Raw genomic sequence first — 14,510 nt, forward strand, 5'->3', positions numbered from 1 at the left:
CCCTAGAGGGCTAGAACAGTATGTACGGGAGAGATTCCCAAGAAGGATAGTTCGGTATGATGTATGATAGCCTGAGCGGTCCGGCGAGACTGAAGGCCGATGGGCGTACCAGTCAGGCCGAAGGCTCGGAGAACGGTCCAGACAGGCTGAAGGCCCTGGAGGGCGGTCCAGACATGCTGAAGGTTCTGAGAGTGGTCCAGATTGGCTGAAGGCCTGGTCAGGCGGTCCAGTTATGCTGAAGACTCTGTATGTGTTGATAGATCTATATGAGGAGACGGATTGAGTATGTTGCGATGCAATAGCAAACAGTAGGTCTGGCCCCGGGCATTGATCATGTTAGTGGAAGGCAGTGTATGGTCCCGAGAGTCCTTGCGAGCAGATTCAGAGTGTGTGTGATGTATGGAATAGCGGTTACTCTACGAGGGAATAGTGTAAAGTGGGGTGTGAGTACCGTGGCGCTTGTTGAAGTAACGAGATGTTCAAGTAGACTTCCTTGGATAAGGAGAGGGAAAGGTATGTAACTCCGGGAGGGAGTATTGGTTCACAGAAGTGAAAGCAGAAGTGAGAATGGATATTTCAAATATGGTTGTCGAGCACTGTAATTGTGCCAGTGGTATGGAAGCACATCCGGATTGGGTGTCTGTTGAGGTTGCGGAAGAATTTCCGGTAGTATGGAACCAGAGGAGTTCGGAAAGGATGCAAGGATGGAGCCTTGGATTTTCTGTATGGTTGTGATCAGGAGGTTATGTATGTAGCGGTAATTCATCGTGGGGATGTCTGGAGGTATCGTCAGTATGTCGGGTTTTTCCAGCCCGAGGATGTTAGAGTAGGTTCGGCATGCGTATGTGATTGCAAGGGAGAGCACATGGGAGTTGCTCAGGAGCTGAAGGACGTGCCATCCTGTCAGCTCGGAAAGAAACGAGTTGGATTCGGAAAGGAAAGCAGGATAAGTCCCAGAAGTGAATGCGATAAAGGATATGCCAGTTGAGGAAAGGGGTAGAAGCTTGGTACCGGGTCAGGAACCGATGGTTCAAGGTGATATCTAGCATTGTAAGAGTCAAGTGATTGTTGTGATTTGGAGGGATGAAAGTATCATCGGTTGATCATTGGTTAAAAAGGGTTGTTATCAGAGAAAGAAGCCAGTGGCCGGCTTGAATCAGTTGTCGTAACTCTGTGAGGGAAGAGTTGGACTTTATAGAGGTTTGATAGCAGTGTTCGGAGGAACCTGGGTCGATTAATGCCAGGAGGTGCATTGTGGGAGTATTATCTGGAAATATGTTGCAGCAGCCATCGAGGACGAAGCCTAATTTAAGTGGGGGAGAATTATAACATCCCAAAGTCAGAATCAAGAGTTCAGGGGGTAAAAGTGTAAGTTTGGAACAGAGGAACTCGGCGAGTAGGAGCTGCAACTCGTCGAGTCTAAGCGTGTGCCGGGCACATGTTAAGTGACCGGACTCGCCGAGTCGGAGGCTGGACTCGACGAGTCCGTGCTGGAATGAGAAACCCTAATTCCTGGGGTTTGCACCCTATTTGAAGAATGATATGCCTTCATTTCAGCCTCTATCTTCCCTGAGTGTTCCAGAGAAACCCTAAATCGTGAGAGACTCCATTGTTGAGAAGATTGAAGCTTGGAAGAAGAAATTGGTGAAGAGAAGTTGGAGGAATTTGAGGATAGCATCAAGAGAGCTTGTGGATCTGAAGTCTACATCAGTTTAGACTCATCTCTAAGGTAAGAGGACCTTACCTTAAGCTATTTCCTTGTTATTTCATCCATGGTGTGTGATTTGGGGTTCTTTAGCATGGTTGGGATCTATTTCGGGTATAGAGACTAGATCTGAGGTTGCAACTTCAGATCTAGGTTGGTTTGGAGCCATGTGATCAGAAAGTGATAGCTTTGGGGCGTGATTGAGAGTGTCCTTGCCTTAAACCTTCATTTTAGCTTGATTAGAGCTTGTTGAGCCTTGCATGCACGTAAAGTTGGAAACTTTACGTGTGAATCTGGCCCTAGGAGTCCAGATCTATGTATTGGAAGCAATGGAATGGCCTGTGATCGTCTGAATGAAGATATTACGTATGGACTCGGCGAGTCTGGGAGATGACTCGGCGAGTCGGGCTAGAAATCAGACCTGAGTCGCATAGTAACTCACCGAGTCACATGGGTGGACTCGGCGAGTTGTATGATGATGGGCAGGAACTCGACGAGTTGGAAGAACAACTCGGCGAGTCTGTTGAAAATTGCCTTGGACTCGGCGAGTCTGTTCTTGGACTCGGCGAGTCTGGTCGTGAAGTCCTAACCTCTTTGGTTGAGCTGTGAATCGGTGAGCCTTGAGGCGACTAGCCGAGTTGAGTCGTGGCATGGGAGTTCCTGAGCATAGGAACTCGACGAGTCAACGGGTTGACTCGGCGAGTAGGGTCAACCAGGAAGGTTGACTTTGACTAAGGACTTTGACTAAGGACTTTGACTTGGACCAAGGGTTGACCAATTTGACTTCCAAAGGGTATTTTGGTAATTTTTGGTATTTATTGGTTTTGGTTATTTGGTAATAATCAATGGTGGAGTTCGTGCTGGTGGTCGGAGCAGCATAGTCTTATTTCTTCAAGTCGGCGGTTGTAGGTGAGTTATCCTCACTATATCGACAGGGTCTAAGGCACCAAGGTCGGCCCTTTATCGGATGGGAATCCGGGTAGTTGTTTGCTATGTTATTGCTTTGCTATGTCTGCATCCTGGTAGTTAGGATGGTATATGTTAGAGACCTGGTTAAGGTCGGTATCCGGTATATAGGATGATGCTATGCTAGTGACCGGTTAGGTCGGTATCCTGGTTAGGATGTTGCTATGTTATGTGATCTGCTAGATCGGCTGATTAGTTGTGAATTGCTATATGATTATATGTTTATGTGCACATGGTTGTTGGACTGGGGTTGGGTTTAGGCGGGTCCTGCTTTGTGCTGTAGGCCAACATACCCAGGGCGGACCGGCTAGACCGAAGGCCCGACGAGCGGTCCGGATAGGCTGAAGGCCCCAAGAGGGCGGACCAGACGTGCCGAGGTTCGGAGAGTGGACCAGACAGACTGAAGGCCCGGTGCGGGCGGACCAGTCATACTGTAGACTCGGAGAGAGAGTGGACCGGGTGGACTGAAGGCCTGGTGCAGGCGGACCAGTCACACTTTAGACTCGATATGCGTGGCTGTTCTGTTTATGATATTATATGATATGTGTATGATATTGTGGTTGGTATTTTGGGGGTAACTCACTAAGCTTTCGGGCTTACATTTTCAGTGTATTGTTTCAGGTACTTCAGGAGATCGTGGCAAGGCAAAGGCGTGATCGTACCACTCCTCAGTTTTATGTTGATGTTTCTGGGATACTTTGATAATAAATGAACTGAAAACCTTTTTGTAATAACTTAATGAATATGGGTTGTTTTTGAAAAGTTTAAATTGGTTGTAAATTTTCATGGTGTTACAAGTTGGTATCAGAGCCTTGGTTTGAGTGAATTGGAGGAACATTCGAGTGAATCCAGTCTCAAATCAAGGAGAGTTTTCAAAGTGAAATTGATATGGTTTTCGAAAATAAATAGAGGAGGATGCGGAGGTACGATCAGCCAGAGCCAGTAAGTAGACCCCAAAATGCCATACAAGTTATTTGATTATGTGATATGTTAGAACATCATGCTAGTACTAGGCTAGGGATCTTCAGGAATTACATGATAGAATTGCCTGCTTATATGATGCCTGCTAGCCTAGGGTTCCCTGTTATGTGAGGAAGTTAGCAGTTCCTCTAGAAGTGAAGATTGAGTGTTGCCATGTATATGTTTATCGCTAGGGTTTTGTGGTGATACTTGATATAAATATGGGTAGGTGTGGAAGGTAGTATGGGCCCGTACTACTGAAAGCACAGGACCCATACGCGTATCAAGGAAGTCACAACCCCTAGGGTCGGGTTGGGAGTTGGTTCCTGGGTTATTGGGGAAGCATCTGATTTTCTTGCGGTGTAATTGCAGTATGGTGGTTACGAGGCATGCCGGGGGTGGATCCGGGTCAGGATCGCGGTCAGGAGAGGGCGGTCAGGGTGGATCAGCACCACCCGAGGTCATTGGTCAGATGAGTACGGATGAGTTGGATGCCAGGATTCGTGAGATCCTGCATGATGAGATTGCTGCTATGTTCAGCGCGGAGATGCCGGAGATGTTTGGGTCGATCAAGGCCGCCATGGTTGAGTATTTTGATGAGCGTTATGCGGCTCTTACAGAGACGGCTGCCGCGGCAGCTGCAGCGGCTGTAGCAGCGACAGGTGGAGGAGCCGGACGGGGTTTTCAGTATCGGGACTTCGATAATACTAAGCCCCCTACTTTTAATGGAGTTCAGGATCCGATCATTGCTATGAGGTGGTTGTCGGATGTGGAGGGTTGTTTCTTCACGTGTTCATGCCCTACGGATCAGAGGGTGAGGTGTGCTCTGAACCTTTTGAGGCTCGGGGCAAAGGATTGGTGGAGGTTGACTACGGGATTGTATTCTGATGTGCAGCGGGCTGCAGTTTCATGGGATCAGTTCCGGGAGATGTTCAGTACCCGTTATGTTCCACGGGTTGAAAGGGAGAGGTTGGGTCAGGAGTTCTTGGAACTGAAGCAGGATTCGGAGTCGGTGACGGAGATCACCAGGATGTTCACTGAGAGGGCGATGTTTTGCCCTGAGTTTGCTTCGGAGCAGGCTCAGATGTCCCGATATCTGAGTATGCTCAAGAGGGATATCAGGCAGTTCGCGTCTACGCAGAGGTGCGAGACCTTAATGGAGCTGCAGGAGGCCGCTCGGCGGCATGAGTTGGAGATTGAGTTGCAGTTAAGAGAGCAGAGGCAGGCCCCGGCGCAGTCGCAACCGTCGCCGAAACAGTCCAAGACCGTTGATTCCAGTTTGGGAAGTCAGAGCAGCCGCACTTGCGAGAAGTGCGGGAAGGGTCATACCGGAGTTTGTAGGTATGGTGGTGCGCGCCGCAAGTGTGGGAAAAAGGGCATTATGCGAGGGATTGTCGTTAGTCAGCCCCGGTTCAGGATATGAGGATTTGTTATCATTTCCATCAGGTTGGTCACTTGAGGGCCAACTGTCCATAACTTGTTTCCAGATTGGTGCAGGTTCCAGCACCGTCTACTTTGAGGATCACTGGCGGGGGTCAGGGTGGAGCGGAGCCTCCGAGGGCTCAGGGACGCATTTATCAGCTTACAGCAGAGGAGGTCAGGGTAGAGCCGGATGCAGTTGCGGGTATGTTTTCGTTTCATTGTTGCCTGATTATCTCAGTATTTATGTAGTGTTGTATTTTATTCGCCGTTCTGCGTGTTTCATGGTTTGGTTGGGAGTATTAGTAACTAGGAGTTGTAGGCGGTTAGCATCCAAGGGATTGATGGTCAGAATTTGGTTGTATGGTCTTGTTGTCGGGTATAGCAATTGTGATTTGAGAAGTGTTCAGCGGAGAGTCGAACTCCCTTAGAGTTCGTAATGTGCGATGCCGGGAAGTGATTTTGCGGAGGTTGCTTGTTTCAGAGCAAATCAGTTCATGGATAAGAGGAGTATGTTGAGTAGGGATGATTGATTTATGCCGGTCGAGTCACCGGTGGTTGGTAGTCAGTGCTCTAAGTGGGGAGAATTGGGAAATTCTCAGGAGGATCGACAAACATTAGAGGTTGATTAGCTGTTTGGGATTCAACAGTGTTTCAGTCAGCCAAGAGGGTGGGCTGGTATGAGTAAGTGACAGACAAATGGGGCGGGATACAGACCAAGGTTTTCGAAAAAAGGTGATTGGTTGTTGTGAGGCCTAGGATTAGGCCGAGTAGATGGAATGGAGTTAGAGTTCGGAACCCCTAGAGGGCTAGAACAGTATGTACGGGAGAGATTGCCAGGAAGGATAGTTCGGGATGATGTATGATAGCCTGAGCGGTCCGGGGAGCCTGAAGGCCGATGGGCGTACCAGTCAGGCCGAAGGCTCGGAGAACGGTCTAGACAGGCTGAAGGCCCTGGAGGGCGGTCCAGACATGCTGAAGGTTCTGAGAGTGGTCCAGATTGGCTGAAGGCCTGGTCAGGCGGTCCAGTTATGCTGAAGACTCTGTATGTGTTGATAGATCTATATGAGGAGACGGATTGAGTATGTTGCGATGCAATAGCAAACAATAGGTCTGGCCCCGGGCATTGATCATGTTTGTGGAAGGCAGTGTATGGTCCCGAGAGTCCTTGCGAGCAGATTCAGAGTGTGTGTGATGCATGGAATAGTGGTTACTCTACGAGGGAATAGTGTAGAGTGGGGTGTGAGCACCGTGACACTTGTTGAAGTAACGAGATGTTCAAGTAGACTTCTTTGGATAAGGAGAGGGAAAGGTATGTAACTCCGGGAGGGAGTATTGGTTCACGGAAGTGAAAGCAGAAGTGAGAATGGATATTTCAAATATGGTTGTCGAGCACTGTGATTGTGCCAGTGGTATGGAAGCACATCCGGATTGGGTGTCTGTTGAGGTTGCGGAAGAATTTCCGGTAGTGTGGAACTAGAGGAGTTCGGAAAGGATGCGAGGATGGAGCCTTGGATTTTCTGTATGGTTGTGATCAGGAGGTTATGTATGTAGCGGTAATTCATCCTGGGGATGTCTGCAGGTATCGTCAGTATGTCGGGTTTTTCCAGCCCGAGGATGTTAGAGTAGGTTTGACATGCGTATGTGATTGTAGGGGAGAGCACATGGGAGTTGCTCAGGAGCTGAAGGACGTGCCATCCTGTCAGCTCGGAAAGAAACGAGTCGGATTCGGAAAGGAAAGCGGGATAAGTCCCAGTTCAGGAAAGGGGTAGCAGCTTGGTACCGGGTCAGGACCCGGTGGTTCAAGGTGATATCTAGTGTTGTAAGAGTCAAGTGATTGTTGTGATTTGGAGTGTTGAAAGTGTTGGATTAGTGTCTAAGTCCATAACTATTTTGGTATGTACTTGACCCGATTATGAGCATTGTCCTTTTGGGTTGCCTTCACCATAGCAATATGTAGGGTGAATTAAGGAGAGAAAGGTTTAATTATGATTTATTAATATATTATGAGAATAATATATTAAAGGAGAAATCATATTGTTTAATTAATATTCGTCAAGAATTAATAAAGAATTAATTCTGTGGCTAAAAGAGATTAATTAAACTTAGGGGACTGGAATTGTAATTATAGGATAATTGCAATTGGGCTATGGATCACCTTGGAATAATAGGTTGGACGAATTCTATGGGGAAGCCCATTAGAAATCGTCCAAGGCATGTTCCAGAAGGGGTCCATGGGCTGCTTAGGGCTTAAGCAGTCAAATTATGGTTTCCTTGTTGGATAACCCTAATAGCCTAAGTATAAAAGGAACCCTTGGGCACCAAAAACGTGGCTAACACTTGGATTAGGGTTTCCAGCCGTTTTTTTGGTGCCTCCCCTCTCTTCTCTCCTTCATCCAATTGCTTAGTGGTGTTTGTGACTCCATTAGAGGTGCAACACTTGAGGCACTAAGCTTTCTGAAGCCAATCAAAGCAAGGAATTGATTGTTATTACTATATAACAATCAAAGGTAATTACTAAACCCTTATTTCAGTTCTTATATGATAGATCTAGGGTTTATAGTTTTGGATATTCAATTGCATGTTCATTAGACAAACTAGATCCAAAAGCTATTAGGGTTTGCATGTACACCATAGGAATGATGTATTGCTCGAAACCCATTAGCGGTATCAGAGCCTAGGGCTGTTTGTTAGTGAATTTGATGTTTGATTGATCGATTTTTGCATGAAAAACGAAGTTTTTTGCCCTCTGCCTTTCTGACTCGGTGAGTCAGTGGATGAACTTGGCGAGTCAGGCCGACTCGGCGAGTCCATGGATCTGGCAGCCTGTTTTTGCGATTTTCTTGCCTATTTTGCTGTGGGATAATTACCAAAACCATTTTTATCAATAAAATCCGAATTTTATGTATATATGGTGATTATCCTGGCCAAAATAGAAGCTAATTGTCAAAATTTAGATAATCTTTTGTTTTATTAGATAAAGATTGATTATTTGTAATTTAGATTTGAATTATCTTGTGAAAAAGTTTCAATTTTCCCCTTTAGGTTTTATAGTTTAAATTTGAACTTAAAAGTTTTGTTTTTGAAATTTGAATAGCTAAACCCAAATGTTTTGAAAAGTTTCAAAACTTGCCCTCAAGTTTTGGAATTTAAATTTTTTGATTAAAAGTTAATTTTGAAATATTTAAATTCTAATCTCAAATGTTTTGAAAAGTTTCAAAACTTTCCCTCAAGTTTTGGAATTTAAAAGTTGATTAAAAGTTTAATTTTGAAATGTTAAATTCTAAAACGCTCGTATTTTGAAAAACTTCAAATTACACCCTTATGGTTTTGTTAATTAATTAAAGTGTATAATTAAAAGAGAGTTAATAAATCCATAAAGTTTTTGGTTTACATTTAATTAAATTAAAAGTATAATTAATTAAATTAGACCACCTAGTATTTTAAAAGTTTAAAATACACCCTATACTATGTACATATGACATTAAAAGTCTAATATTATATATGTATGAGTAAACAGTCAGTCTTACCGTTAGTAGGCCTCATTCACGAAGCTGGTCTATAAGGGTTGTTTAAGGAAATTGCCTATAAAATGACGATTGAATGGGTATCCACTCTTACCCACCGCACTCTTGACTAGTGGAGGGTCATTAGCCGAACGGGTAGGATAGGACGAAACCTTCCATTATAAGTATAATGAAGTACAAAGTAACTACATGCTTTTACAAATTCCCAAAATTCTAGTTACTCTATGCAAAATGTGAAATTGTATGCTAATCCATAGAATTACACTTCGTACCCTTGTCAAACGTTAGTGGAGCGTGTGTGGTTAACCGGCACACTTATTTGGGATTGAAAATTGTAGCGAAGGGTGGCTCGATGTTTATCATAGATCAATGCAGCGTGTGTGGTTAACTGGCACATTGATTAGGTGGTAGTAGCATTGAGTGCACCACGTAGGTTCGCATGGTTATTCACACCTTATTTGTGATCCTCGGCATCCCAGTCACAAATAGAAGGGCATAATCGAGATTAAACATGCCATTGAAAAGTTCAATGAATCTCAAAAGATCTAGGAGTTTCAATTCATTTAAAACTTAAATTTCTTTTTCATTTTTCATGGTGGAAATTGGAAAATCGTCATTTACGTACCTTCAAATATTCTGGAACTAGATTACGGTATCCCTCTTCTAGGTTGTAGAGTATTGTGTTAGATCCTAGCCTTGATGTTTCGTTTGGGTGTTACATCAAGGATTCTATTGAACTTGACTTGAATTTCTCCCGTTTTGTAGATGTCTGAATCTAACAATGGTCTTCCCAAATCCATTGGAACAAGCTTTCCAAATGAAGATGGCGTTCCAAGATACGATCACGGAATTGAGAGTCATGATTCACTTCCTCCACCTCCTCCAATTATTCTCCCTAACCCACAAGTTGAAAGGCTTGAAAAGTTCAAGCTCACTCAAGCCCTATTGGCAAGTAAACACGAAGATGGGAAACATGTGTGTGCACACGTCTTGGAGATGAAGTCACACATTGACAGGTTAAGGATGTTGGGTGTCGAGATTTCAGGCGAGTTGGCTGTTGACTGGGTTCTTCAGTCGCTTCCTGAATCATATAGTGAGTTCGTTAGAGAATACTATATGATGGACCATGGCGTGACCCTCATTGATTTGACCTATTTGCTTATAGTTGTTGAATCAGAAATGATTTGGCGTGCTGATCAATCAAATTTCTCTGATGAATCAAACTCCCAAACTTCAATGGACATTGAAAATGGTGACATTGGAAATCCAGAAAAGGTAAATTCTGAGATAATTCCTTGTGCCATTCGAAAAGAGTACATTTGCTTCTATTTCCTAGAGAAGGGGCATTGGAGACGAAGCTGCCCAAACTACCTGAGAGATCTAAGAGATGGGAGAGTCAAGGAATATGCCTCTACTTCAGGTAAAATCCATTATCTAACTCTGTAGGTTCCTATTTTTGATTCCTAATACATGATGTGATAATATTACATTTTGATGTTTTGCAGGATCAAAGAAAAGAGAGGAAGCTTAAGGAAGAAGCGTGCTGAATCTGATCATGAAGAAATGGTTTTCGATCGCATGGATTCGAAGATCAGATTTTTTGAGCTGCTACTCTAGAGTTAGGATAGAATGATAAGAAATATGAAATAGCATAGTTTTTCAGTTGAATTGCATTGTAAGGACAATTTTTTCCGCAATAAAATAAATTTTTATTTTGTCTTATTTATTTATCCTTGCAATGGTGTGTATGAAAAATTGATGTTAAATTGTTTCTATTATTAGCAATAATGGATTTGATTCTTAATTATGTTATTTGTGGAAATGTCGAGAATTTGCCAAATAAGGGAAGATTCTCATCGCCCAAGTTTCAATTGAACAGAAACTTGGAATCATACAACTAGGTTGCGTGATGAATGAGACACTTCATATTTGGAAATAAGACTAGTTCTTTGGCAAAGTGTCAAGAGAAGGACTAGGAGATCGAGTACACTAGGTTGTGCGTTGATCAAGTTCACCACAAGAGTGATAAAGATATTCATCATGATTTACTAATGTTTCGTAAATATGGTTATACTTACAAGATTAAGTATAATTCTGAGTTGATCGAAAGAGTTTCAATCAATAGCAGAACGAATAAGAAGAATCAAGTAGGCAGAAAGATAAAAGTTTCTCTATTCTAAGAAGAAGGGAGAGTACCCTTTATTGTGTTTTATGATAGGTCTTAATGATTAAGAACTATTTCTCAATTGGTCCTCTAAGTGAGTCTTAGTGCATTTGCATGTCTAAGAAGAGGAATCGAGAATTATGGAAATAGTTAAATCAATAAATCAATCATACTTCGTTCCAATATCAAGTCTTAAGAGTCATACTCCAAGATTCTGACATGAGTGAGACGTCTTGAGTAGGTTTATAACACTCAACAAATGTGGAATTGGAAAAAGTCTTCTTATTCCTGCACATTTGAGATTGGTAAGTTGTGATGTCTTGGATAAGACAAAGACCAACTAGAACCAATTATGTGAAGTGATAGTCTTGATAAAAACTACACTAACTCTTGAATATTTGTTTTGTCAAGGAATGTTTCTCGACAAGAGAATCTTATATGTCAAGGAGTCAGTGGGAGTCTTAATGGTCTTGAAAGGTTTCAAGAACAAATCAAGAGTTAAACCTAGTTGATCATCACTAGCACACGACTTGAGGTTTAAAGCCTATCGTGGATGACATACTCTTTTTCTGTACCATTCCAATTGAGTTAATTATGCATGTGAGTTCTATGAGTTCTCATGTGAATGCATAAAGACAAATCACCTTGATCAATGGAAAGTACATTGATAAGTAAGGATGAGTTGCTAAACCACTTGGAAGACATGGTGGGCACTCGTGTTACCATGAGGCAAGAAATCAAGATTGAGCACGTTCGGTCCATATGAGTTTAGATTTGTCGCAAACTTTGGTTTTGGCAAATTCACATGGATAAGAACACATACACTTTAAAATCTAAGTGTCATGAGGTTTCCCTCCTTCATGAAAATGATTGTAAGGAAATGCTTTCACTAAGAGAGATTTTAAGAAGATTGCAATTGTGAAAATTGTATTCTCAAATTTGATCATGATTACGGAATCCCTCTTCATAGTTCGAATTGTGAGATTTGGCAATTAGTCTGAACATTTGGGACTTAGTAACATAAGTTCTGAATTTCTTTAGACACACATGTGAGCTTTCTAAGGCAAAGGTGTATGAGGTTAAGAAGCTTAGATGAAGGCTTATCAAAGCATTAAGTATTTAGAAATATGAACATAAGGAATTCAATAAGCATTGTTTTCTAAAAATTCAGATGTTTTCTAGATATATGTCAAAGCTAGTGGGAGCATAAGTGTTATGCTTGTATGGTAATAATCATCGTGTTAGTGGGAGCATGATTATTATTTTCAGTATTGCAAGTTAGCAATATTAATTATAGAAAACAAAGATTCACTTTACCAAGTTGCAAGGGTTGAAAAGTTGTTTTGCTATAATTAAGGGAGAGAATATTATACTTCGTTTCAAAATCTAAAAGCTTAGATCGAGAAATGTTAATAAAATTTAGTCAAGGATACATAGTGCATTCTCAAAATTCGATTATGATTACGGCATCCCTCTTCATAGTTCGAATTGTGGGAACATGGCACATAAAATATTATGACAGAAGGATGATAAAATATCACGTCTTTATGTGAGACATTATGCATCGTGTCCAATACGCTTCGAGTATAGGATCGATTGCATATGCTATAATATTTGACCGTTCTAAAATTTTTCCAAATGCCTAGGGCATTAAGAGGGAAAAAGGGACTAGAATCGGTTTTGACTAAAATAATTAAACAACTATCAAAGGACGATCTGAGGTTCACTGATGATTTGTCGCTTGTGAGTAGTTGGAAGTATAGTATTGGATGGACTATATTGACATTATTATGAATAGATAATATTCTATTAAGAATGAGTTGTCATATGGCAAATATGGAAATGTTTCCATTAATGGGAGTTGGATATTAAGAAATATGTCTAGATTAGAAACTTTTATGCGAGAAGGATGTTCAAAGGAATGTACTTTGAATGTGAGACTTCACGTCTATGGAATTGTCTTGTAACAATTTCCGATAGAATACCTTGTAATTTCATTAGCCGGGTCTTGGTAACTTTTGTGCTATGACATTACGAACGAATCACTGCATAAAATTTTAGAATCTGACATATTCTAAAAGTGGCAAGAATTTGGTATTCTTATACTAATAATAAGGATTGGGGATTGTGAAATGAGTTTCATTGGAAAAGTTTTTCAATTGATCTATTTCACAAAGTATGGACCATAGGAAACCAAAGTGTGCATGCTTGGAGCATGGGACAATTGTGGTTATAATTTGAGTAATAAGTTGATTTTCTGAAACAGTAAGCAATGAATAATGAGTAATCAATATGGTGTTTAAATAAAAGTGTTTTTATTTACGCTCAAAAGTTTTGGGGCCATATAGGATTAATATTATTATTGAGTTTCACTCTGCATGTTTTGACTTAGAGAATAACTAGGTTATTCAAACATTCACAGTCGGTCATACGTTGGGAGTAGGTATGAAGGAGGACTGTCATGAATCTGTCTGTAGATTGTCTAAGTGTTTAGACATAGCACAAGTTTTATGCAGAGTTCATGAGTGCTTTAATGAGATTAGGGTATTGGATTAAACCCACGCTCACTTGAATCACTTCATGTTTTTATCACGAGTGGTTGTGAGACGATAACATTGTATATTCTTGAAACCGAGACGTGTGAGTTGTTATTTGTTGGTCGGTTGTGCATTGATAATAAGAAAACGCACCAGTAACTTGGTGTTATAAACTTATTGTTGTGTGTGATTCGATCAGTAAATGCAAGCGAGCATTTGAGTCGAAGTTTATCCATTCCTTTTACCCAAAGTGGGATAAAACCGATATCTGTGGGCCCCTCGATGATTTTGTGATGACACCCTAAGCGCTTGGCCAAGTCGGGACTAAGTTGATGTGTTCAATTGTAGTCTATTGTCAGTCGTCATAAATCGGAAGTCGGGAAACAGTATAGAGAGAATGATCGAAATTCATGTCTTGTGTCTATACGATATCTTGAGAATGGAGGAATATATGATCCCTTATCTAAAGGACACGCGTATCTGATAAGATCAGAGTTGACAGCGGCTTTTGAAAGCTACGATTGCTGATCAGGTTCTGAAGTTATACAAAATAGTTATTAGACTTATCCAAGTGGGAGACTGTTGGATTAGTGTCTAAGTCTGTACCTATTTTGGTATGTACTTGACCCGATTATGAGCATGGTCCTTTTGGGTTGCCTTCACCATAGCAATATGTAGGATGAATTAAGGAGAGAAAGGTTTAATTAAGATTTATTAATATATTATGAGAATAATATATTAAAGGAGAAATCATATTGTTTAATTAATATTCGTCAATAATTAATAAAGAATTAATTATGTGGCTAAAAGAGATTAATTCAACTTAGGGGACTGGAATTGTAATTATAGGATAATTGCAATTGGGCTATGGATCACCTTGGAATAATAGGTTGGACGAATTCTATGGGGAAGCCCATTAGAAATCGTCCAAGGCATGTTCCAGAAGGGGTCCAAGGGCTGCTTAGGGCTTAAGCAGTCAAATTATGGTTTCCTTGTTGGATAACCCTAATAGCCTAAGTATATAAGGAACCCTTGGGCACCAAAAACGTGGCTAACACTTGGATTAGGGTTTCCAGCCATTTTTTGGTGCCTCCCCTCTCTTCTCTCCTTCATTCAATTGCTTAGTGGTGTTTGTGACTCCATTAGAGGTGCAACACTTGAGGCACTAAGCTTTCTGAAGCCAATCAAAGCAAGGAATTGATTGTTATTACTATATAACAATCAAAGGTAAT

Source organism: Lactuca virosa, chromosome 9 (genome assembly GCF_052849685.1).
Source record: "Lactuca virosa cultivar CGN04683 chromosome 9, Lactuca_virosa_CGN04683_v6, whole genome shotgun sequence".
Lineage (NCBI taxonomy): Eukaryota > Viridiplantae > Streptophyta > Magnoliopsida > Asterales > Asteraceae > Lactuca > Lactuca virosa.